The sequence below is a fragment of the Clupea harengus genome, unplaced genomic scaffold (genome assembly GCF_900700415.2).
Source record: "Clupea harengus unplaced genomic scaffold, Ch_v2.0.2, whole genome shotgun sequence".
Lineage (NCBI taxonomy): Eukaryota > Metazoa > Chordata > Actinopteri > Clupeiformes > Clupeidae > Clupea > Clupea harengus.
Genome location: NW_024879674.1, coordinates 71,321 through 95,783, shown reverse-complemented (window position 1 = coordinate 95,783; position 24,463 = coordinate 71,321). Strand labels below are relative to the sequence as shown.

The 24,463-nt window shown below is 45.7% G+C and overlaps 1 long non-coding RNA gene across 1 annotated transcript; it reads right to left on the bottom strand.

Moving 5' to 3' along the window:
* Nucleotides 1–1,678: 1,678 nt before the first annotated feature.
* On the bottom strand, nucleotides 1,679–22,659 carry LOC122129799. Its single transcript, XR_006151798.1, has 4 exons — nucleotides 22,618–22,659; nucleotides 13,382–13,560; nucleotides 4,807–4,913; nucleotides 1,679–1,719 (listed from the first exon to the last, which is right to left on the bottom strand). It is a non-coding gene; the product is annotated as an uncharacterized LOC122129799 (long non-coding RNA).
* Between the last annotated feature and the right edge of the window lie 1,804 nt (nucleotides 22,660–24,463).

The window sequence follows — 24,463 nt, the reverse complement described above, 5'->3', positions numbered from 1 at the left end:
TAATATTGGACCTCAACCCTGAGAAACAAAATCATTTATGTCATTCAGAAAGGCAGCCTGGGAAACTGAAGGAGCCTCAGCCAATTACAGAGGCTTAAAGAGAAGGAAGGGATGGAATTAAAGCGAGAGGGCCAGGAGGAGGAGAGAGAGAGAGAGAGCGAGAGAGAGAGAGAAGAGAGAGAGAGAGAGAGAGAGAGATAGAGAGAGAGAGAGAGAGAGAGGGAGAGAGAGAGGGAAGAGAGAGAGAGAGAAAGTGAGATTTGCAGGAACAAATACGAGTAGGAAAACCCACACACACATCATGTATTCAACAGATGAGGCAGTGGTGTGTGAGTGAGTGTGTGTGTGTGTGTGTGTGTGTGTGATTAGCGAGTAGTAACAGAAAGCAAGAGGTGTAGTGATGGACAGAGAGAAAGAGAGGGGAGGGGGGGGGGTGTGTTCGTGTCTCACACACATACACAGTCCGTTACACAAACACAGAGAGAGAGAGAGAGAGAGAGAGAGAGGGAGAGGAGGGAGGGAGAAAGAGAGGAGGGGAAAGAGAGGAGGGAGAGAGAGAGGGGAGAGAGAGAGAGTAGGGAGAGAGAGAGAGAGAGAGAGAGAGAAAGGAGGAGAGGTCGAGCACGTCTAAGCCCTACTGGCCCCTTCAGCAGGAGCAAACAAGTGACATTTCGGCTGCAATTGACTGGAGTTGGGGGTAAAACCTGCAACACTCTGGGAAGGCTTTGTGCGTGTGGCACGGGTGTGTGTGTGTGTGTTTGTGTGTATACACACACGTGTCGAGCATGTGTCTCCTTACAATGTCAGAGATGTTTGTGTGTGTGTGCCCAAGACAGAGATAGAGGGGCAACTTCTGTGTGTATGTATATATATTCTAGGGTGAGGTGGACACACCCGGCGTGTGACTAACGTGTGACTAACGCATGACTAGCGTGTAAGAGCGACCAAGTAAGACACCCCTGAAAACTATTAGCGTGTGCTGACGTGTCATTAGTCAACGTTAGACGAGCGTGTTGAGCGTGTGACTAGCGCTTTGCTGGCGTGTGGGTTTTATGGTCAAGCGGGTATAAAACCCTGGAAAATCATAGTGGATTCAGTTGTTCTGAACAGTGAACATCATGCCGCCAAGACGAAAAAAAGGTGTGAGCCCAAAATCAACTGAACCCTGCTTAAAAAGCAGGGAACTTTTGTGCATGTTCAAAAAAAAAATTCGGACCAGCGTTCACGATGATTACCAGCGTTCACCAGCGTTCACACAACGCTCTTCTGGCGCTATACCGGCGACCATGGACGATTACCAATGTTTCCTCAAACGTCATAGAACGCTGACCAGATCGTTATGGTGTGACGGCCCCATAAGGGACAGAACAGAGAAGAGTGAGAACAAAGGGACAAAAGGAGAGAGAGATAGAGACAGAAAGAGAAAGAGAGACTTGACATTTTAATACGTCAGGTAAAAAAATCATTCCATATCAGAAAGAGAAAGAAAGAGCAAGTGAGAGAGAGAGAGTGTGACTGACCTGCACACTTCTTGCAGATGACCACCACCAGGTTGATGGAGGCCCACTCGGGATTGGGGGCGCGGCAGTCAGCGCAGTTGCGGTTGGCCTCGTTGTACCAGATCTTCTCGGCCACCTCATAATCGGAGAGAGTCTCCACGATACACTCCTGCACCGCCTCCCCCACTCGTCCCGCTCGTGCTCCGACTCCGCTGTGAAGCTGACCAAACACACACACATACAGACACACACACAAATACAGACACACAAACACACACACACACACACACACACACACACACACACACACAGACACACAGCCACACACACACACACACACACACACACACACACAGAGATCTTATTCATGTCTCAATTACAGATGTTCTTTCCTAGACATCTGTTCTGTCTTCAATTGTAATTTACTTTTGTTTCTTCCTCTTTCCTACTTTTGTTTTTACAAGGATTGTTCCTTTCTTTTATGTGGGAGGGCGTAACAGATGGGGATATAGCTATTGGAACTACAAAATATCAGTAAGAGTGTGTGTGTGTGTGAGTGTGTGTGTGTGTGTGTGTGTGTGTGTGTGTATATGTATGTGTGCATTCACAAGCCTACACTTCAAAGTCAGGAGGTGCTTTTAATGTTACAGGCCCATTCTCTTCACTCAATCTTCTCTTCTAACACTCTAACACTCGCACACACACAGACCGACACACACTCATTCGTTCTGGCACTCATAAATTGGCTGGCTGTCAGGCATGAAAGTGAAGAGAGAGCGGATCTCCCCCCTCACGTCCTTCATGTAGCCCTCATTAGGCCCCGGCTAAGCTCCGCTCAGCTCCGGCTAACATGTGCAAATCTCCACTGTGTCTTCCACTGACTGCTCCTAAAACTCTCACTTTTCTCCTCTCTCCCCATCTCTCCCCCTCTCTCTTTGAGTGTGTGTGTGTGTGTGTGTGTGTGTGTGTGTGTGTGTGTGTGTGTGTGTGTGTGTGGTTAAGCAAAATATAAACTATGGCACCCAGCTGTCCCGCTCTGCCACCTGTAAATGTAGCAGGCTGACTCGTTTCTGACCAGAGAGGGCCTGAGCTCGGAGGTGCGCCAGGGGACTCCTGAACTACATAAAGATCTCTTACAGTGCCTGACCCTTCAGCTCCTCATCAGGGTCCACAGCTGTGGACCAAAGACTGCTTACTTAAAGGCTCTCAATAGGCTGCATGTGTTATAAATAGCCTTGATGCCCTGTAGCCCTCTGATATCTCCGTCTCATACCATGAAAACAATTATGGAAGATGATGTTACATGAGTGTGATGTCCTCTCTGCTTTAGCACCCCAAAGTGATTTAAAGCATTTCATTTCACATCTCTACCGAAATGAGATCAACGCTGGCGGAACATCAGGTGTGACACCAAACAAAGTCCGCATTAGGTGGATCTTTATTCCCTCTTGAAAGTGAGTTTATTAACCCCCCCTCACCCCCCAAAAAAACAAAACAAAAATGATTGTGGCTTAGTAAGGAGGGATCGATTTTAGTCGCGACACCCCTCTGTGACACCCGCGGCACTCTGGGAGGGGTCGGCGTCTTGTAGCGGCGTGTCTCTCTCTCTCTCTCCCATTCTCTCTTTCTTTAGTGCAAGAAATCCCAATTAGACTCGCCGCTTTCTCACGTTCCCTGACAAGGCACGGAACCGCACGGAACCTCACTGACGGGGCTCTAACGGATGAGGCAAACAGATCGATGCCGCACACCGCCTCGACCGATACCGAGACACAGACTACCTCACATTATGCACACACACACACACAAAATACACACACACACACACACAAACATGCACACACTCATATACACAAAAATCTTTATGGGAGGCATGAGAGTCACATACCGTAGCAAGGAGCGCTGGGTGATTGGCGATAATGATGGTTTCACAACAAAACAAATAACGACGCAGGACTACACCGAGGGGGGTCACCGTGCGAACAAAGCAACCTTTTTCCTGAAGAGTGTATTAGGTGTGTGTGTGTGTGTGTGTGTGTGTGTTTGTCTTGTAAGAGGTAAACATGCAGATCGATGCTGGTTGATACCGAGACACAGACTCCCTCGCAACACACACACACACACACACACACACACACACACCTATATAACCCTGCATACAACTCCTCAGACGGTTGCATAGTATTAAAGGATGAGGATGAAATAGTTGGGGGCATCTGACCTCCGATACACTCAATGTTCTCTTTTAATGCAACTTATTTTACTTTATTTTCTTTTTTTCAAAGCAATTTTTTTTCTAAGGCCTTAGTCTGGTATTGCAAAGGTGTGACACGACTCTCATACACACACACTTTCTTTCTCTCACACACACACACACACACACACACACACACACACACACACACACACACACACAAGCAAAGACACACACACACACACACACCTAAGAAGCATAAATGACATCTCAGGTCTCGCATAGCGAGCAAAATTTGTTGCGAGCTACAGCTTCCCCACCTCTGGTTCACACCATCAGAAATGCATGCTTCTGTCGAACACGAACACACCAGCCAGAAACCAGCCCTTTCACCTGACATCCACCTATTTCTAGCTCCTATTAGTTCCTATGTCTAAAGCCAGAAGGGTGAAATGTTCTAGTCTATCTAATCTAGAGACTTGAGTTTAGTCCTGGCTCTGTGAACGGGAAACAAACACAGTAGCTCGGACCGAGCCATAAACAATCCCAGCCAATCAACACACGTGCTTCAGGAGAATGGAAGGGAGGGGTGTAATTCGATTGGCTGTTGAGCACAAATATCTACAACTTTTCGCGAAGACTGAAACCAAATTGCGGACTGCATCTTTAATATAAAGAGTGGTTAGTGAGTGACAAAATTGAAAGCTAAGGGCATTGGTGATGGGATGGGGGGGGTGGGGTGCGTGAGTGTTTCAGAATCAAGGAGGCTGTGGAAATCACAGAGAGTATAACCTTGCTGAGGTGGTGCTGAGAGATGTGTGGCTTTCAAAGACACGGAGGCCTATCACAGATGTGTGACATACAAACACGCACCCACCCACCCACACCCACACCCTCTCTCTCTCCCTGTCTCCCTGTCTCCCTCCCTCCCTCTCTCTCCCTCTCTTTCCCTCTCTCACACTCACATAGAGAGAGACATATCTCAAGGACACAGATCAGCGTTTTCTCAAATTCTCTAACACAAGAGAAAGCTTACACTGAAAAAAAACAAAAACACACATACACAACAACACACACACACACACACACACACACATCCACACAGAAACTAACCAGAAGTTTTTGAATGGAGTGTTGATCTCAAATCCTCTCTTCTCAACATGCTTCACACTGGCTGAGGTAAGATCCACCACGGCAATCGCCAAACCGCCACTGAAGTCCTACAACACACAAACAAACAAGTTAACAACAAACAAACAACAAGACATCCTCCTCCTCTCCCTCACTTACCCTTCCATCAGGTTTGATTACTGTGACATGACATGACACTTTCTGTGTTTATGTTAGGAAATTCTGTTGATCATAGTTTTAACTTGCTTAAACTTGCTTGAAGCTGTCTGCGCAGACTGCGTCTTGCGCCTAGAAGCAGAACAGGATGCTGGGCCAAGAAAAACCACACATTCTGAGAAATGTCACAGAGTAAAACGTGTCCTAAAGACGGGTTCTGTTGATACCAAATTAGGAAAGGTCACACTTTTGTTGTTCCATCCCAGATGAGGAACAAGACATTAAAAGCTGTAAGAAGGAACTGCACCTTCGGAGTTGAGTTGGTAGCAGTGATGTTGTAACTTCTCTCCCTCTTTGCAAAGATAAATACAATTGTCTAAATTCTACAACTGTGTGTCTTTGCCTTATTATAAAAACGACTTATTGTTGATACTAAAATATCCAACAGTTTGTGTGTATGTGTATGTGACATAACAGAGAGAGAGAGAGACAAGAGTGGTGTGTGGTGTGTGTGTGTGTGTGTGTGTGTGTGTGTGTGTGTGTGTGTGTGTAAGTTTGTCCTTCACAGTACATTGTACCGTGAATAAGTTAAAGAAGTGTTCAGCAGCAAACTGACGCTTCACTCTCACGGCTTGAGTTCAGATTTCCTGCGCTAATGGGCTCCAGGGAACGGAGCGAAACAGAGGGAAAGGCTCCCTCATGGCTGGGATTTATCCAGGCAGAAAATCCAGGGAACAATAGGAAGAGGGACACCACCACCCTCAATAGGCAAAGGGACACCACCACCCTCAATAGGAAGAGGGACACCACCACCCTCAATAGGAAGAGGACACCACCACCCTCAATAGGAAGAGGGACACCACCACCCTCAATAGGAAGAGGGACACCACCACCCTCAATAGGAAGAGGGACACCACCACCCTCAATAGGCAGAGGGACACCACCACCCTCCGCATCCCACAGGAGCACAGCTGGCCCGTCTCCACTGGGTGCCCCAGGGCCCTTGGATGCCTTGGTGCTAATATGCTAACTGGGTTAGAATGGATTGCTAGCTTTCGACAGCTTACAATCAGATGGCCCTTTTATGTCAGGGTACACATTGGGTTTCTGTTGTTCTCAGTGGAGATTGATAGGGGAGAACAGGAGGCCTAATTGTTGTGGGTGTGTCTCCTGGATGTGACCTGGCTGGTTGAGCATCGCTGTAATGGCAGGTAAATTGTCAGGTGGTGAAACTTTAGGAAACAAATATTCATGTCAAATGGAGAGGAAGGATAGAAACAGGTTCATTAACAGTGAATGGAACTATGACAAAGCAAAATAAGTGAAAGAGAGAAAAGGAGAGGGCGGACAGAGAGAGGGATAGAGAGGGCGGGAGAGAGAGAGATAGAGAGAGCGGGAGAGAGAGGGAGAGAGAGGGAAAGAGGAGGACAGAGAAAGGAAGAGAGAGGAGGACAATCTGGTCGGCCACTTTATTGTCTTAAGTGGGAAATTCATAAGACATGACACCGCGCCTCATCCTACTTCTTATCGAGACTAACCATCTCCACATCTCGCCTTCGTCTCGCCGCCGTCTCCCCGTCGCCTCGCTGCCAGCTCCAGCCCGCCGAGACGACAAACACAGTTTACGCTAATTACGGCAAACAAAGAGCGCGAGCCAGCCGACAGCATCTCTCATGATTAGACGCCTCCGAAAGCCAACCGCACACGTCCTCCAAGAAGAGGAGGAAGGGGGGAATAAGACAAGCACAGAAAGTTTCAGAATGGATGAGAGGGAGATAAGGGTGATGAGACAATCTAAAGTGATGAAAGAGAAAGAGAGAGGGATTGGGAGACGGTGTAAAGGAGAGGGAGGGAGGGAGCGAGGGAAAGAGAGAGAGAGAGAAACAGATAGCGTGTCTTTTTCTCTCTCTCTTTCTCTCTCTCCTTTAAAACATTGGAATGAAAGACCTTTCAAAACAATGGAATGAAATAAGTTTCATTCTAATCGTTTTAAGCCTGTGCATATGCATAAACACCTGCTGGCTGTGACTACAGAAGAGAACTGCGTGTACGGAGAGTATAAAAACACACAGATTGAGATCAATACTGGTTGGAAGGCACTTTTCCTTGTTAAAGAAAAAACATATACAAAAACACATCCACACACACACGCACATACATACGCATGTGCACACACACACATGTGCACACGCTCTTCGTGCCATGCAAACTAAACATGGAAAAAGACACACATACACACACACACACACACGTATTCAAACAAAGACACATTTGTGGCTCATTTCCTGAATTCTTCCTGAATTTTTTCAGGAACTATTTACTTTGATCTTAAAGGCTTAAATCTAGCCCAAATACTGACATGGTGGTGCTGAAAATGATGATGATGGTGGTGATGATGATGATGGCAAAGTGTGCTGTGACCAGCTAATAACCCTCGTTCCTGCAGGATGCCAATTACAGACCCACCGTTACACGGTTGGTTGCCAGGGCGACACCTACCACGGCAGCACACTGTGCCCTGTCCAATTATGACACCGGGAGGAAAAACACGAGAGTGGATGGGAGCGGATGTTGTTTGATTTTACCACAGTGACCTCCCAAATTCACAACTCAACTAGCCTCTCGGTCAACACTTCTTCAAAACATCAGATCAAATATCAACCAAACAACTAGAAAGAGTGAAACACTTAGTCCCTCAGAGTCAAAAAACGAATCTGACATCTTCATTCAGATATGAGGTCAGGCTAGCCTCAGGTACAGCCTGTTCCCTGACTGGTTCAGAGCGAAAGGTCCCCAACCAACACCCAGGACTTAGAGAAATCTGCTATATCATAGCCCATGCTGCCATCAAGTGGCCCACCATCAAGTCAAACGGTTACATTAAGGAGGAGAAGATTTTCAGTAATATATAAATATATATTTCAAAACATACAAATGTGCACCTGAGCATTTCTGTCTAAAATAAACACAGCTCAGTTAGAACATTAGAAAAGAAAGTCGGGAGGATTAGCACTTTGGAATGTTAAATTAAAAAAAAAAAAAGAAAGATCATGTTGGAGGGCATCTTCATAACTGTGGCTGTTAAGTCTCCATAGAATCTCTGCTTGTAGGAACTCCGCATGCACACCAAGGCAATTAAGTTAGCTTGTAATTAATTTTGGACGAAGGTGTTATTTAAAACAAAACAAACAAGTTGGAAACATAATCTTTATTGGCCGTATTCTCCCATGCGCATAACTAAAACAATAAAAAGTGCGCAGCTATGCACTTCTCTGCCAAAGCGTATTCTCCCTTGACTTCAGTGAGATTTGCGAGCTATGAGCAAACCCCAAATCTCTGCATTTCTAATGTACACATCACATGATCTTGCATTACTTCAATTATGAGAAAACTCAGCAACAGGGGCAGAGCTAGTAGTTGAAAACATCCGTGGCTTAAGCCCAAAAAAAGGAGGGGGGGGGTCTGTTCTTGTTGACATGTAAACACAATGTTAGGGCGGCTCTGTAGATAGTGATATTTCCCCAGCAATAGAATTCCGCTCCATTGATTTTGCTATTCCAGTCAGAGAGACCTGAAAACGATTCAGGGCTTTTGAGAAAACATGAATACCTCGTTTGGATAAACTGGAGTTTACCGACGTGCAGTGCATCTAGCAATTTCGACCCGACCAAGAAGCCATAATCCACTACACTTGTTCTGACACCTCAACAAACAACTTTAAAGCCACAGTAATTATCCACATTCTCTGCCGGTCCTCATCAAATTAATTTGTGCTCTGTCTGTCCTTGAATCTGGTTCATTTCAGAGGGAGGCAGGTACATGCACAAGTCCTTTTCAGTCATTGGTGGTGAGGCGTTTGATTGCATGATTACTTCTGAGTGTGTAATAATAAGCTACGAAACATGATCTCAGGCAGGGACATTGAAAGGTGCATTGTGATGTAGCCTACCTTCACCTCAATGGTCAGTTTTTAAAATCATAGATCTCAACACCTCAAGCGCCGGTTTATTAATTGACCTCAAAAATGTGTTATTTAGTTAATTTACTCCTTTGTTAGGTTGATGTGATGGATAGAAACAAATGTTTTCATTTGAGGTTATTCGTAATACAGCTCTCCCCTTGCTTTGATTTTCAACATCAAAGTCTGGTTTATGTTTTCCATGGATTTTAATGACATTCACATTTAAAAAATAAATTGCACCTATTCATGAGGCCAGCTTTATTCTGAAGTTAAGTGCTGTGGGAGTGATCAGAGCACGTAGGGGTGAAAACAAGTAACTGAAATGTGCGTAACTGGAGGCGAACCAAAAAAGGACGTGCGAATGGGAGAATACGGACCTATGTTTTAAAGATTCAGTTAGCCTTTTCAGGCTGGTAGACGGTATGAAGTTTTGCAGCACAATTGAAGTTCTTTTAAGAGTAGCATAGACTGTTATCATTTCCAATTGATCTTTAGCACTGCCAAAGCCTTGATTATACCACATCCAGTCTCTTCTTTAGTCTGTCACTCTGTTTCACACACACACACACACACACCACACACACACACACACACACACACACACACACACACACACACACACACACACATTCACAAAAGGACCCACACACAGTCGCTAAAACCACAGGATCATCTATCCTTCACTACATAAAAGCCGCCATTTCAACCACAAGGATGATGAAAAATGAAGCCATACACCTAATAGAGTGAGAGACTGAGGGTGGGACTGAAGTAAGACCACGAGAGAGAGAGTGAGAGAGAGAGAGAGAGAGAGAGAGAGAGAGAGGAGAGTGTGAGAGAGAGAACAGAAAGGAAGGCGAGAAAGAGAAACAGAGCCATGGTGTCATTAATTCACCGTGTCACTTGCGACGTTAGGGAGACAAGAGCCTCGGCACCTTGGGATACAAACTATTGTTACCGTGGTGACTGCGGGGGCAAAACGGTGCAAAGAGCTAATGAAGCTTAAGATGAATTAAGTTCTTTTCCCCCCAGACAAGCACAGTGCTCACATGACACACATACACTCACAACACACACACACACACACAGCCAGACATTTACTAATGTGAACTTACACACATGGTGTGCATACACATACTGCAAAAACACACACACACACACAGTTGAAACAGCACACAGTCATATAACCTACAAAAGGCCCACTTAAGATCCAACAAGCAACATAAGCTGGGTCAACACTGGCCACAGCAAACAGTCCAACACCAGGACCTGGACCTGAGTCAAAAGCACTCCAAACCTCCACACCAAAACATAAAAGACCTTCATATCTGTTGTTTTGAAAGCAAGGACCCTTGATCTCTAGATGATTTGATCCCTTTAGCACAGCGGCACAAAGAATCCCAATCACACACACTGGTTTCCAGACGCTGCCACCTTGTCACAGGCATATCTCATGTCTCATGCCTGCCTGCCTGCCTGCCTTCTCTCAACTGCTGGCCATTTACACTGTGAGGACATGGGCGTGACAGGAAAAGGGATGATGGGTAGCTTTTACGTGTTGTGTCATCTGCCACAACTGACAAAACACATATCTGCACACCTGATGTGAAGAATGGAACCAGCTGTCTTGAATGAATGCACCGGGTGATGAATGAGGACATTGAATTTCTTCTTATCGTCTGTGATGCATTTCCAGTCTTCCATAAAAAGATGTTTCTGGTTTAGAAATCACTCCGACTCTGTTTAGGGATGGGGGCCATGGACATGCAGTGTGTGTGTCTGTGCATCTGTAGAATGGTAACTTCTTGTTACAACTCAATTAGTTCTGAATCATCTCTGCTGCACCCCCGTTGGCCTATTAAGCTGAACTATTAAACGATACAAAGTTGTACTTAGTGTTAGCTCTTTTTTCCCCTCATTTCCTATACACGCTTGTCCTCAAAGGAGAACCTGTAAAAAGGTTTCACTAAGAACTTCTATAGAACATCCTAAAAGGGTCGACACAGAAAGGTGTTTTTTCTTAGTTACCTTATAGGGTCGTATGTTTGGTATTGCTCTGTGTTCTACAGTGCTGTATATGTTAGACCAGCCGGCAGGTGAGTGCGTTGTGTCTGTGTGTGTGAGCCCAGCAGGCTAAATAAATAAAGGCTAAATGTTCTTTGCCGACTGTTGACAGAGGCGCCCTGGAATCAATGTGCTGCTAACCAGGAGGTTGACGTCCAAGGAGTCCAATGTGTTTGGGTTTCTTTTTCTTTGTTTTGTTTTGTTTTTTCCCTGACACCCCTCTTTACCTTGGGAAACCGTGCCGGAACTGACCTCGGAATTGAGTTCAGCGCCACCACTTTATCGTCCCCATGGAGCCTGCACGCCCCCCCCCCCCCCCCCCCCCCCCCCCTGCGCTTTTCCCCCAAAAAAGAAGAAGGGGGGGGTTGACGTCTCTTGACAAGATCGTTCATCTTGTTAAATTAAATACTCCACTCCACTGAGCATGAGCCCCATTGCCAACCTTATGTGTGCGCCCTCACCCTCACTCTCTCTCTCTCTCTCTCTCTCTCTCTCTCTCTCTCTCTTCCTTTCTTTCTCACTCTCTGCATCTCACACTCCTTTGCCCTCTCCTCATTTCTCCCCCCCACCCACCTCTGTTCTTCCCCTCCTTCTCTGTCCTTCAATCATAGTCATTCCACTTCATCTCCCCGTCCCGCTCGCTTTCTTCTCTTACTCCACCTCTCTCTCTCTCTCTCTCTCTCTTACTCCACCTCTCTCTCTCTCTCTCTCTCTCTCTCTCTCTCTCTCTCTCTCTCTCTCTCTCTCTCTCTCTCTCTCTCTCTCTCTCTCTCTCTCTCTCTCTCTCTCTCTCTCTTACTCCACCTCTCTCTCTCTGATTCATTCTTCTCCCCCTTTTTCCCTCTCTCTCAAGCATGCAGCTCAGCAATGCATTCGACAAGGCAGGTATTTGGGGTTTATGCAAAGACAATACAATTCATTCTCTTTTCTCTTTCCTCCACCCTCTCTCTCTCTCTCTCTCTCTCTCTCTCTCCTTCTCTCTCTCTCTCTCTCTCTCTCTCTCTCTCTCTCTCTCTCTCTCTCTCTCTCTCTCTCTCTCTCTCTCTCTGTGTGTCTGTCTTCTGTCTCTGTCTCGCTGGCCAGGAGGCAGAAAGCGCTGACGCACCAACATTTTCCCCAGCATAACTCAGAGAGAGGGAGAGAAAGTTTGCTCACACTAATGAAGAAAATTGATGAAAGACAAACAAGGGCAGACGCAAGGTGTGTGTACAGAGAGAGTGGAAGAGGGTGAGAGAGAAATAAAAGCATATTTATGTGTACATGCAGGTTATGTGTGTGTGTGTGTGTGTGTGTGTGTGTGTGGTGTGTGCTGTGTGTATGTAAAGTTATGGAGTGTGTCGGTCTGAATACAAAATGTATGTTGTGTAGATATGACCAATATGAGAACATGTACTTCTGCATCTCTGTTCTAAGTGTATTTCTACACTGGCTGTGTATATCTGAGTGTGTGTGTAACCTTTGTTGTTGTCGTGTATTTAAATTTAATTTTAAAACTACGGATGAGAATATTCGCACTTTGGAATGTTTACATTTTAGAAAGAAAAACATTGAAACTGGAGGGCATTTTTTCTCATCATCGTGGCTCTTCTTCCCCATTAAAGAACTTCACATGCCCAACAAGGCAGTCTAGTTGGCTTGTAATAAATACAGGAAGAAAGTTCTTTCTTTTAAAACAATATGTGTGGTGTGTGTGTCTGTACAGTCTTTCCGTGAGTTACAATCTCACTGCCGTCTCCTCCGAGAGTTCTTCCTCCACTGGTTCCTTCTGGTCCTGAACAGACGTCTTCACTGTGCTCTCAGTGGAGCGGGAGGCCAAACGTGGGCAGACCTGACCTGACCATCTGACTGAGCTCAGGTACACCCTCCACCCCCCCCCAACAAACACCACACACACACACACACACACACACAAAACACACACACACAGCTGTCCAGAGAGATCACATCAAACAACATGCTGACACGCACGCCACATACACACTTATGAATGCATACGTATCCTGACAACAATGCCAAGAGCCACACATGTAGGACATGTACAAACAACACGCACCCACTCACACACACATACACGCACACATGGACACACACACACATGCACACAAATAAACACACACACACACACACACACACGTGCACCCACACACGTACAGACATGAATGCGGACATGTCCAATGTGTACCAACAGGCACATACGCACACATACATGCAGCTATCCCTGATATTCAGCATGCTGTCTATTATCTCCATGTCTTTTCATAACTCCAGTAAAAGAGGTGAATCTCCAAAGACACAAAACAATAAACAACAAACCAAACATTGTCTAACTGCTACATCAGGGCCTTCGGGTGGGAAATAGACAAACATCATCATCACCTGCTCGGTTTTGCAGAGGCGGACGCGCGTCCCCAGCAGGCAGACGTAAACCCGGCCCTTGTGGCCCCGCAGCTCCAGGGCCCCGCTGCGGCCCGTGGCACCCTGGGGGGCGTGCTGAGAGATGGAGGGCCGCGAGCCCAGGGCCTTCTGCAGCAGGGCCAGCCACTCCTGCCTGTCCCCTGAGAGAGATTGAGAGGGCGAGAGAGAGAGAGAGGGAGAAGAAAGGTGAGGAGAGACCTGTTAGATGTGTATGTGTGTGTGTGTGTGTGTGTGTGTGTGTGCGTGTCTGTGTCTGGGTGTGTGTGTGTGCATGGTGTGGTGTTTGAGTTGGTGCAAGTTATGCTAATCACCAACAATACCCAAACTTCTTGACTCTATGTGTGTGTACATGTAGACACCTAGTACACAAAGCCACTCTACCTGTGTGTGTGTGTGTGTGTTTATGCATATGTGCCAACCAGAGACTGGCAGAGCTGGGAATAGATCTGAGAAACAAAGGCCCACTCTACGTCTACTTCCCCAGCCTCACACACACACGCACACACACTATTCGCTTCCCCATAGTAACAAAACAAATCACAAAACACACCCCAGCCAGCCATTCTCTCCCTCCCTCCATCCCTGCATCTGGTGGTGCTGGTGGAGAAGCAGGGGGGTGCCAGGAAATCTGGCCTGCGCAGGAGGCCTCTCTGGGGGCCCGCGTTCGAAACGGGCGGCCCGGCTCCGAGGATTGTGGGTAGCGAGTAGCGAGTAGTGGCGGCAGCCAGCGAACGTTTACCAGCTGCTCAGCGCAGCGGCCCTGCGCAGGTCCGCCACCGCAGCTGGCAACCCAACAGAGAGACAGCAGTGGGGGGAAGCTGAGGGGAAGGAAGAGGGTGGTGGAGGGGGGGAGGAATTCTGCAGCACCTGGCAACCGCTCTAAGGCAGGCAAATGTGAGGAGGAGGTAGAGGAGGGTGCAGTGGGATAACAAAGGAGATGGAGAAGAAGAAAGAGGGAGGGCGATAGAGAGAGAGAGAGAGAGAGAGAGAGACCGAGAGAGAGGGAAAGAATGGACGAGAAAGAAAAAGGGGAGAGAGTGGGAGAGTTGGATGTTAGGAGACGTAGATGGAGAGAGGGAATGGAGGAGATGTTGAGGTGGAGGATGGGGGGGGGGTGGCTGGGAGAAGGAGAGAGGGAGTCGAGGGTTAAAAGTTTCAAAAGGAAAGTTTCAGTGTGCTGTCTGTGCGTGGGTGTTTGTATGAGATGATAGTCTTTGTTTATGATGTGCTTGTGTGTTATGGAGTGTAATGTGTAAGAGTGCGCGCACACGTGTGTGTGTGTGTGTGTGAGTGTGTGAGAGGGGGGGTGGGGTGGTGGGGTGGTTGGCGTAAGATCCCACTGGTTTAAAAGAGAAACCCACTCATGCCAAATATACAAAGGTCAAAACAGAGGAGGAGATAAATGAATACACACACAGTCTCATACTAGACAGTTTTACACACGCACGCACACGCACACACACACACACACACACACACACACACACACACACACACACACACACACACACACACACACAGCTGTGCAGACATACATATACACCCAACATGCATCTGCACATGCAGATCTATTACACAAAACATCTGTAGCCCTCCGGCACAAATCATAGGAACCAGTGGGAAAGTCTCTCTCTCTCTCACACACACACACACACACACACACACACACACACACACACACACACACACAGAGAGAGACACACAGCTGTGCTCTCAAAGCTGAGAGGCTGTACATTTCTCTCCTCAACCCCCCCACACACAAAAACACTAAGGAACCATTGGTGTTGTTGCGCGGAGGTTATTATGAAGTGTAAATCACGCACACGCACACGCACACGCACACGCACACGCACACGCACACGCACACACACACACACACCGTAAATCCTGTGCCCGCTGTGGCCGGGCAGGGCCAGTCTGCTCTCATCAAACATAAAAAGCCACATGAATAATAGAGTGCTCTCTGTATTATTCACAGACTTTTACATCTCACACACATACACACACACACACACACACACACACACGCACTTACTCCCATTACCTGTCTGATGTACGCCTCTGTCTGGTCGTTCTGTTCTTCTTCCCAGCTCTCTCTGTCTCTCTATCGCTCTTTCTCTCACTCTCTCAATCTCATTCTCTCACTCTTTCTTTCTATCTCCCTCTCTCTCTCCTTCTCAGCCCCACCTTTAGGCAACATGCAAAAGAATGTTTCAAATAATCTGAAATGGTGCACTATGGGACACACTCCCCAAGGTCATCCCTATGTCTCTAAGTACTTCTGAATGCATGAGAGAGAGTGTGTGCGTGTGTGTGTGTGTGTGTGTGTTCACAAACTCTGAACTCTTTAAGGTACTGGGTCACTTCAACACTCTGTGTGGGTCACGCACACACACACACACACACACACACACACACACACACACACACACACACACACACACACACACACACACCCCAACCCCAAAGGCTTACAACAGGCAATTTACCACTCAAGTCACTGCCTCTCCTTCTCTCCCATTACCGGGCTCAATCTCTCACCGATTTGATTCTTTGCCTAGTTCATTTAAGGTGAGCAGTCCAGCTCACTCACTCTTTCACTCTGTCTAAATGAGGATGCAAATCAGACTATCACCTGCCCCCTAAACCATTACCGCTCGCTCGCTCGCCCGCCCGCCCGCCCGCCCATCCACCCACCCACCCACCCACTCACTCACTCACTCACACACTCACACACCTCACTGATACATATACAGTAGCTGTTTACTTGCTTATTTACTTGCATTAATTCGTTCATTCATTCATTCACTAATTATCTTACTCATTTATAGTCTCTCATCGCTTCACTCACTCACTAATTAATTACTTAATTAAAGAAGCTGACCGACGAACTGTCGGCTAGCAAGCAAAATGATTTCATACTGCCACCCCAAGCAGATTGGAGGCGGTGTATTTACTACGTTTGTCCATCCCTTCCTCCTCTCCCTTCACAGAAGTAAACAAAAAGTTTGGCCGACGGATGCATGCAGCGTGAAATATTATGACAAATAAATCTAGGCTACCATTAGTGTCTCCATCAACATCAAGTGATATTTTATATGTTACATTAACTTTGTTTGCAAACAGACCCCTGTAGGTCTTCATTTAAGCACTCAAGCTTTCGAGCTAGCTGAGCATAATATTAACCGATGGGCTTGCAACTGAGTTACTTGTCGACACTAACTACAGCACAGCCATGCTTAATTGGGCCCGTTTGTAAATTCAACCTGGCACTTTGATGAGTTAAATGAGTTAAGGTCCAGTAGTTCATAAAATGGAGCGCACACTGAATTGTTATTTTAGCCTCTCAAATGGGATTTTAGAGATTACAAAAAACCATTCCTGACAGTTTTGGCGTGATGGCACTCTTGCTGTGCATTGTGGTTTTTCCTTACAGTGAGTCACTAGTGCTTCTTGAGGTACAAAGTTGTATTATGAGAGAGGCTGGACCGGGCCTCGCTACTTAGCATGCTAACCTAATGGATATCTGGGTAACAGAGTTTATAGGCATTTTTTTACGTTACGTCAAATCGTTTTTTTTCTTCACATTCTGTTGCTATTTTTACAAAAAGAATGTGTTTTTGGAACATTTAAATCATGTAAATCTATTCTAGTTGACCCCAAAAAATAAAATCATAATGTCCTCATTAAACTAAAAATCTTACATGTAGCACCTTTAACCCACTCACTCACTCCACTAATTCACTCACTCATTCAATCACAAACAACCCCCCCACCCCCCCATTAGGGCTGATTACTCATCCCAACTCCTCCTAAAGAGCCCTTCTGACGTTCAGCAGCAGGAGGGTGCAGTCATGGCTGACAAATGTCATGTCACACACAAACCCTCCAATTAGGTCCTCTGAGAACCGCCAGAGTATGAGAGCAATGCTAGGAGCAGCGCTAGAGTTACCCACTCAGACGACGCCGGTGCTTATGTGGTGTGGTGTGTGCATGTGTTGTTGTGTGTGCACCTAAAGACGAAAAACGGGCACATGTATGTATATGGTGTGTCTGTGTCTGTGCGTGTGCGTGTGCGTGTGTGTCCGTGTTTGCACTGTGTATGTAACAGGTGTGTAAATAAGAAAGTGCTAATAATACTTTGTGAGGCTCATGCCCTCCCTCAGGACTATGTCTCACTGGACAGACCTTTGGCAGGCAGGCGAGAGAGCAATCAACCAACCATAAGAGAAAAAGAAACATCAATGCATTGGCTAGACTGAACTAGCTGTTTTTTCATCGTCATTTAACACAACTGTACGGAGAGGAGAGAGAATGAGAGTGAAAACCTCACTGGCTAATAAGCGACTGTGATGTTCTTTCATGGGGTTTCCGTGGTGTGTCGAGCTGCATCTTACAAAGCCATGGCTAACGCTGCTGTATCAACACATGTAGGCGCGCATGCACACACAGACACACACAAGCACACACACTTGTATATGCACAAACACACACACACACACAAGCACACACACACACTTGTATATGGCACATACACACACACAGACAAGTGGTATAAACAGACACACCTAGGGGGGCACAAACACCTGCAGACTGGTCAAAAGCACAGCAGACAGCTGTGGGTGAACACAAACTCTTGTGCCGCCTAAATTATTCACAGTATTCTCCCCTCCCTTCTCAATCTCTCCTTCTCCCTTTCCCTCTCTCTTCCTTCTCCCTCTCCCGCTCTTTCTCCCCCTTTCTCTAAAACACTCTTAGTCTCTCTTATGTTTGGCCAGAGATTGATGGCTCTTTCACTCTGGTATATAGGTGTTTAAGAATGCATGAGCTGGCCAGACAAATTCTTTTTCCTCTCTCCCCTCCCTGTCCTTCTTCTCTCTCTCCCTCTTTCTCTCGTTCCCTCTTTCTCTCTCTCTCTCTCTATCTCCAGCCTCCTATGTATCTCTTGTAGTTCTCTATGGCGCATGTTGCAAAGCAAAACTTCACTGCCATCTGGGCTTTACACCAACAGTCAATGGACCGCTCTTTTTATTTTTTTGAGCTGCAAAGGTTGATCGTTTGTGCTGGGAGGGGGAGTTCAAGATAATGGACGTCAGACAAACGCTTGTTTACGCTACAGCTATCACAAGCCTTAGCAACAACTGGGGCCAACACTATGGGTGTCAATTCCTCATTTCACACACAAAACACATCCTTAAGAAATCATTTTTTTTTTTTTTTACCTTATAGCAATGTTGAGTGAGGCCAGCTAGAGGCTGCTTCAAACAAAACACCTGGTAGTGCTTCTATAGCTTAACTGGTTAGCGCAAGATGCTATCACCATGGGCTCAATACCCAGGGAGAGAACGCATATAGAGGGAGATGTATATCTGCACTGTAAAGGTGAAGGGGTCACGTGTCTCTGTGAATATGGTGATGGGGGAATGAAACAAAAAAAATAGCTTCACTATAACAATTATATAAACTTTGTGGAACAATGGAACCTTCAGTTGGGTGTGTGTTATGTGTGTGTGAAGATTTGTGAGTGTGTGTGTGTTTTTTTTAAGATTTGTTTGTGTGTGTGTGTGTGTGTGTGTGTGTTGTGTGTGTGTGTGTGTGTGTGTGTGTGTGTGTGTGTGTGTGTGTATGTGTGTGTGTATGTGTTTGTGTGTGTGTGTGATTTTTGCACAACCTGCACAACCCACATACATTAACCAAAACAGTGTGTGTGTGTGTGTGTGTGTGTGTGTGTGTGTGTTGTGTGTGTGTGTGTTGACCAACATCAACCTGTTATTTTCCCCTCTTTCTTATCTCAGCCCTCCTTGAGCTCAGAGAGGCTGCAAGCAGTCCTGCCAAAATAAAATAGAAACACACGCAGACACAAACCCTCTCTCTCTCACACACACACACACACACACACACACACACACACACAGAGAGAGAGAGAGAGAGAGAGAAGGAAGACCTCGTGGCCACAAACAAGCCGCAGTGGTTGTGCTTATCTGCAGCCTGCTGTTTGTGGCTGTGAGCGGGCCGAGCAGGAGACACTCATCACACTAGAGTGGGAAAGTCAGAGCTGCAGCACTAAAATGAACACTGCAAGAGGATGAAAGAGGGGGGGGAAGGGAGGGACGGAGGAAGGAAGGGAGAAAGAGAGAGAGAGAGAGAGAGAGAGAGAGCGTGTGTGAGTGACTGACTGACTGAATGAATGTGTGTGGCAAAGAGAGAGAGAGAGAGAGAGAGAAAGAATTAATTTCTTTCTTTGTGAAAGAAAGAAACGGAGAAAGACAGAGGAAGCAAGTGTGTGTGTGTGTATGTGTGTGAGAGAGAGAGAGAGAAAGAGAAGGAGAGAGTATGAGAGACAGAGTGTTAGAGCGAGAGAGAGCAATACTCAAGGTGAGGTTGAGGAGAGAACACACTTGCTAACGCTTGATGAGTAGGGTTGGGTACCGAGAACCGGTACCAATATGGAACCGGTTCCAATACAACCGGTACCTACCCGGACCGAAATGCAACGCAGATTTCGGTGCTTCATTTCGGTGCCTGAGCCAATTGAACACGGTCGCTAGGCAGATTCCGTGGGGCACATGTAAAACTGCCCCAGCTTCCAATGTAAACTTTGTCCTGTGTCGCTCACGCTCATTGGTGTTTTCATAGCAACAGTCTTATGACAGTGAAGAGCAGGCAAGCACAAACAGAACTAGCCATCAACCTTTTAACAAAGAAAATACCGAAAGGTAAACGGTCAAAAGAGTGGCTGTATTTCGCACAAAAAGATTCAAACATCGCGACGTGCAGCAAATGCAACAAAATAATGCGTGAAAAGAGGGGAGAGAAGGCAAGAGTCAACGGCAGAACAGCAACTGAAGACTGAAAATAAACGGAGATGACAGATAAACTACCAACGGTAGTCTCTTAAAGGGGCAGTACACATTTTCTCGTACTCAGTTGTGTTCAAGTAACAAGATTAACTATGAACAAGATAGAAAAGATAGGTATAAACAAATCATAAAATGGTGAAATTTCATGAAATAAATGCAAACAAAATAATACATTTTTGACTCCAAAGGCAAATATGCTCATATTTTTGCAAAAGAAGTTTGAAGCTGTTTTTTGTATTTATTTATATTTATTTAAGTATACTATAAACTGTTGTTTACAGTTAATATAATGTTCATAGTTTGAAGTTAAAAAGTTTGAAGCTGTAGTTGGAAGCCAAGTGTTTTGTATGTATTTATATTTATAATATACTTTAAACAGTTAATATATTGTTCAATTTGAAGAAAAAAAATTGCCTTGGCAATAAAAAAAGCCTTTCTTTAATGTTGTCAATCGTCGCTTTGCGCTTAAAAAAAAAAAAGTATCGGTTCCGGCACCGTTTAGGCACCGGTATCGTTTTAAAAGTATCGGTTATGTACCGGTATCGGATAAAAACCAAACGATACCCATCCCTATTGATGAGTCTGCCTCAGTTGTCTGTGAGCGAGGGCAAACAAAATCTCTGCCCTCCCTCAGAACTCAAAGGTGTTCTTACGAAGCAGCAGTCAACAACACACCGAATCAGAGCCTGTTAAACAGCAGCATCTAAGAACAAAGGAATAGCTACATTAACACAGGGTAGGATATTAGCACTGTGTATTATATATTATTAGTATTATTATTATTATTATTATTATTATTATTATTATTAAGTGACAGTGCCTCAAAAGGCATTCAACTCTTGTAGACATGCTATCTTTATTTCCACCTCTTTTCACTTGTGTTGATTCAGCTACGTTATGTTTTTTCCACTTCAAAAGTAATCCTCTGTGGTGATTTGTGGGAAAACATCTTGCTTGTTTCGCATGTTCCCCTTTCATCACAGTTATAGGGGGGGGCTTGAGGGGCATTCTGTCCTGGATTCAGCTCAATATGCCGTTTGACCCGCTGGCCTACATCAAAGAGGGGGAGATGGAGCAGGAGTGTGTGTGAGTGTGTGTGTGTGTGTGTGTGTGTGTGTGTGTCTGTGTGTGTGTGTGTGTGTGTGTGTGTGTGTGTGTGTGTGTGTGTGTGTGTGAGTGTTTGAGGGTGGGCAGGTGACTCTCTAGTGCTCGTTAAGGGGTGAGAAGGAGACCCATCTAATTGAGGCAGATGTTTACACTGTGCAACTCTTCCAGCATTCTGTTTGATAACTACCAGAGAGAGAGAGAGAGAGAGAGAGAGAGAGGGCACAATGCCAGCCAGCTAAACACGGCAACACCTAGGGACAGCATAGGGACATGCTGCTGCACCAAAATCCCTTGTCCCACAGCCTGAAAGGCTCCTATGCTGCAGTTTACTTCAATTCACACAATACACGACAGCAGCAAAGAGAGAGAGTGCGCGCACACACACTCACACACACACACACACACACACACACACACACACACACACAGCAGGGCAAACACACAGCAGGGCAAACACTTAGCGGAACTCAGCAAAGCACCCAACATGGTTTCACACAACCAGTAACAATAAAATTGAAGACAGGCGCCATACATTATGGCACAAGAAAATGGAACCCATGGTTCTGGACACAGGCGTGACACTGGGACTCACAGAGCCACAATGGATCCTCCTGCAGATTAGGAAAGCACAAATGGCAGCCAATGCAAGCACTGTGTGCTGATAGAAGTTGGAAGAGGCCAGCAGGGTTTACTGTTAATGACAGAGGGAGAGGAGGAGAGGTATAGAGATCTGGAGGGGGAGAACAGAGGGTGTGAGAGTGTGTGTGTGTGTGTGTGGTGTGTGTGTGTGTGTGTGAGTTGTGTGTGAGAGAGCGTGAGAAAAAGAGAGAGTGAGTGTGTATGTGTACAGGGGATTAAGACGTGTGAGAATCAGAGGAGAGAGAAGGTGACAAAATGGAACTTTGAAGAGGAGAAGAGAAGTAGAAAGACAGAGTGGAAGAAAGGTGAGAGAGGAGAGGAGAGAGAGAGAGAGAGAGAGAGAGTGAGTGAGTGAACCAAGGGAAAAAGAAAGGAGAGAAAGGTCGTGGAAAGAAAGAAAGAAAAAAAAGGAGAAAGAGGAAAAAAAACAAAGAGAGAGAAAATAGACAACGGAAAGACTGATAGAAGTAGATGATGAGAGAGAGGGAGGGGACAGAGATCAAAGCAGGGAAGAAAGAGAGAAGAGAGAGTCAAAAAGGAGGGAAAGGAAGAACAGAAAGAAGGGATAACGGTGACTGAAAGGGCTCCTACCCTCTCGCTCAGCTCGGAAGACGAAGGTGCGCAGACACGTCAACCACTCCAGCCGGTTATCACCCAGCGCTCGCACTCCATTCACCGACGACAGCGGGATCAGGCCTTTAGAGTACACATCCTGAGAGAGAGGGATAGAGAGAAGAGAGAGAAGAGAGAGGATGGAGGGAGGGACGAGGCTTTAATACATGTATTGTTCATTAACCAGTATTCAAACCTTTACATTAGTTCACCCTTAAATCACATTTTACATTAGGAAATCCAACATAGACAACCTATCAAATTCTCAGCAAGACAGGCCTAAGAGAGAGAGAGTGAGAGAGAAGGAAAGAGAGAGAGATGGAGAGAGTGAGAGAGAGGAAAAGAGAAAGAGGAAACCTATTCAAGCTCTCTGACAAACCAACAATATATGCTGCAAGAAACACACATCCAATGCTAAATCAATTCCCAAGCACATGAAATAACATGTATACACATACTCTATGGACTTGAAATAACATGTATACACATACTCTATGGAATAACATGTATACACATACTCTATGGAATAACATGTATACACATACTCTATGGAGCTGAAGTAACATGTATACACATACTCTATGGAATAACATGTATACACATACTCTATGGAATAACATGTATACACATACTCTATAGAGCTGAAGTAACATGTATACACATACTCTATGGAATAACATGTATACACATACTCTATGGAATAACATGTATACACATACTCTATCTATGGACCTGACACATACTCTATGGACCTGACACATCCTGTATGGAGCTGAAATGATGATGTGTGCACCTTCCACTGCTAGACAACCTGCTCCCTTATTGATGGAATGTGTACCTAAGGGCAGGAACCCCCGAGCAGCATAGAACACAAGGGCTTGCCTGGTGTGGAGGGACTGGAGATCCAGAAAGACATACATATCTACACACACACACACACACACACACACACACACACAACATAGACCTGATACACATACAGATGCACCCAAGACCACTTTTTGTGGGAAGAGCACCATAACACACTGAGCTCAGCTTGATCAGCAACCAATTTCACACTTGTGACCACACACACACACACACACACACACACAAACACACACTCCATTAAGTGAGTTGGATGAACAATGCAATACAACATGGCTCGTAAGGTCAGGTTGTGTTAGATTAGGTTACGCAACCCTCCCGTGGGTCCACTCTAATGGCAGCAAATGGATCCCAAGGCTTCAGTCAACCTACAGTCCGTGCTGTTAGTCGAGGACCATTTCACTTTAGCCAACATTCCACAGCCAAACTGAAATATGGATGTATGTAATGGGAAACCTTGCCAGAATTTTAAAAACTAATTCAAAATTGCCATATGTTCCAGTAGTGTGGAATTAGCATGAGAGTGAGCGCAATGTTCAAAAAGGCACCAGATCAAGACAGTGCATTATTCATATCAATAACACCATTATCAGTGCAGAGTAATGCTGAATAAACAAACATTAGTTCTGTTGGAAAGAGCTTGACCTGAATACCACTCCTGCTACTGAATGGCGAGCTGCCTTGCTACTATTACCAGGCAGGAAACGTGAAAGAGTTCAAAGTCTTGGCGGTATCAAAACAATTTGCCTCTTAATTAAGATGGTGACCTTGACTTCCAGTGCACTCACTATTTCTGGTCCCATTTCGTCTAAAAATAGCATGTAGGATAAGAGGATAGAGAGAGAGAAAGAGAAAAAAAAAAGAAAGAGAGAGGTAAGATCTTGCGAAAGACTGAGAAAAGCCATGAGAGAGAGAGAGAGCAAGAGAAAGGGAGAGAGGGTCACGGAGAGGACCATCT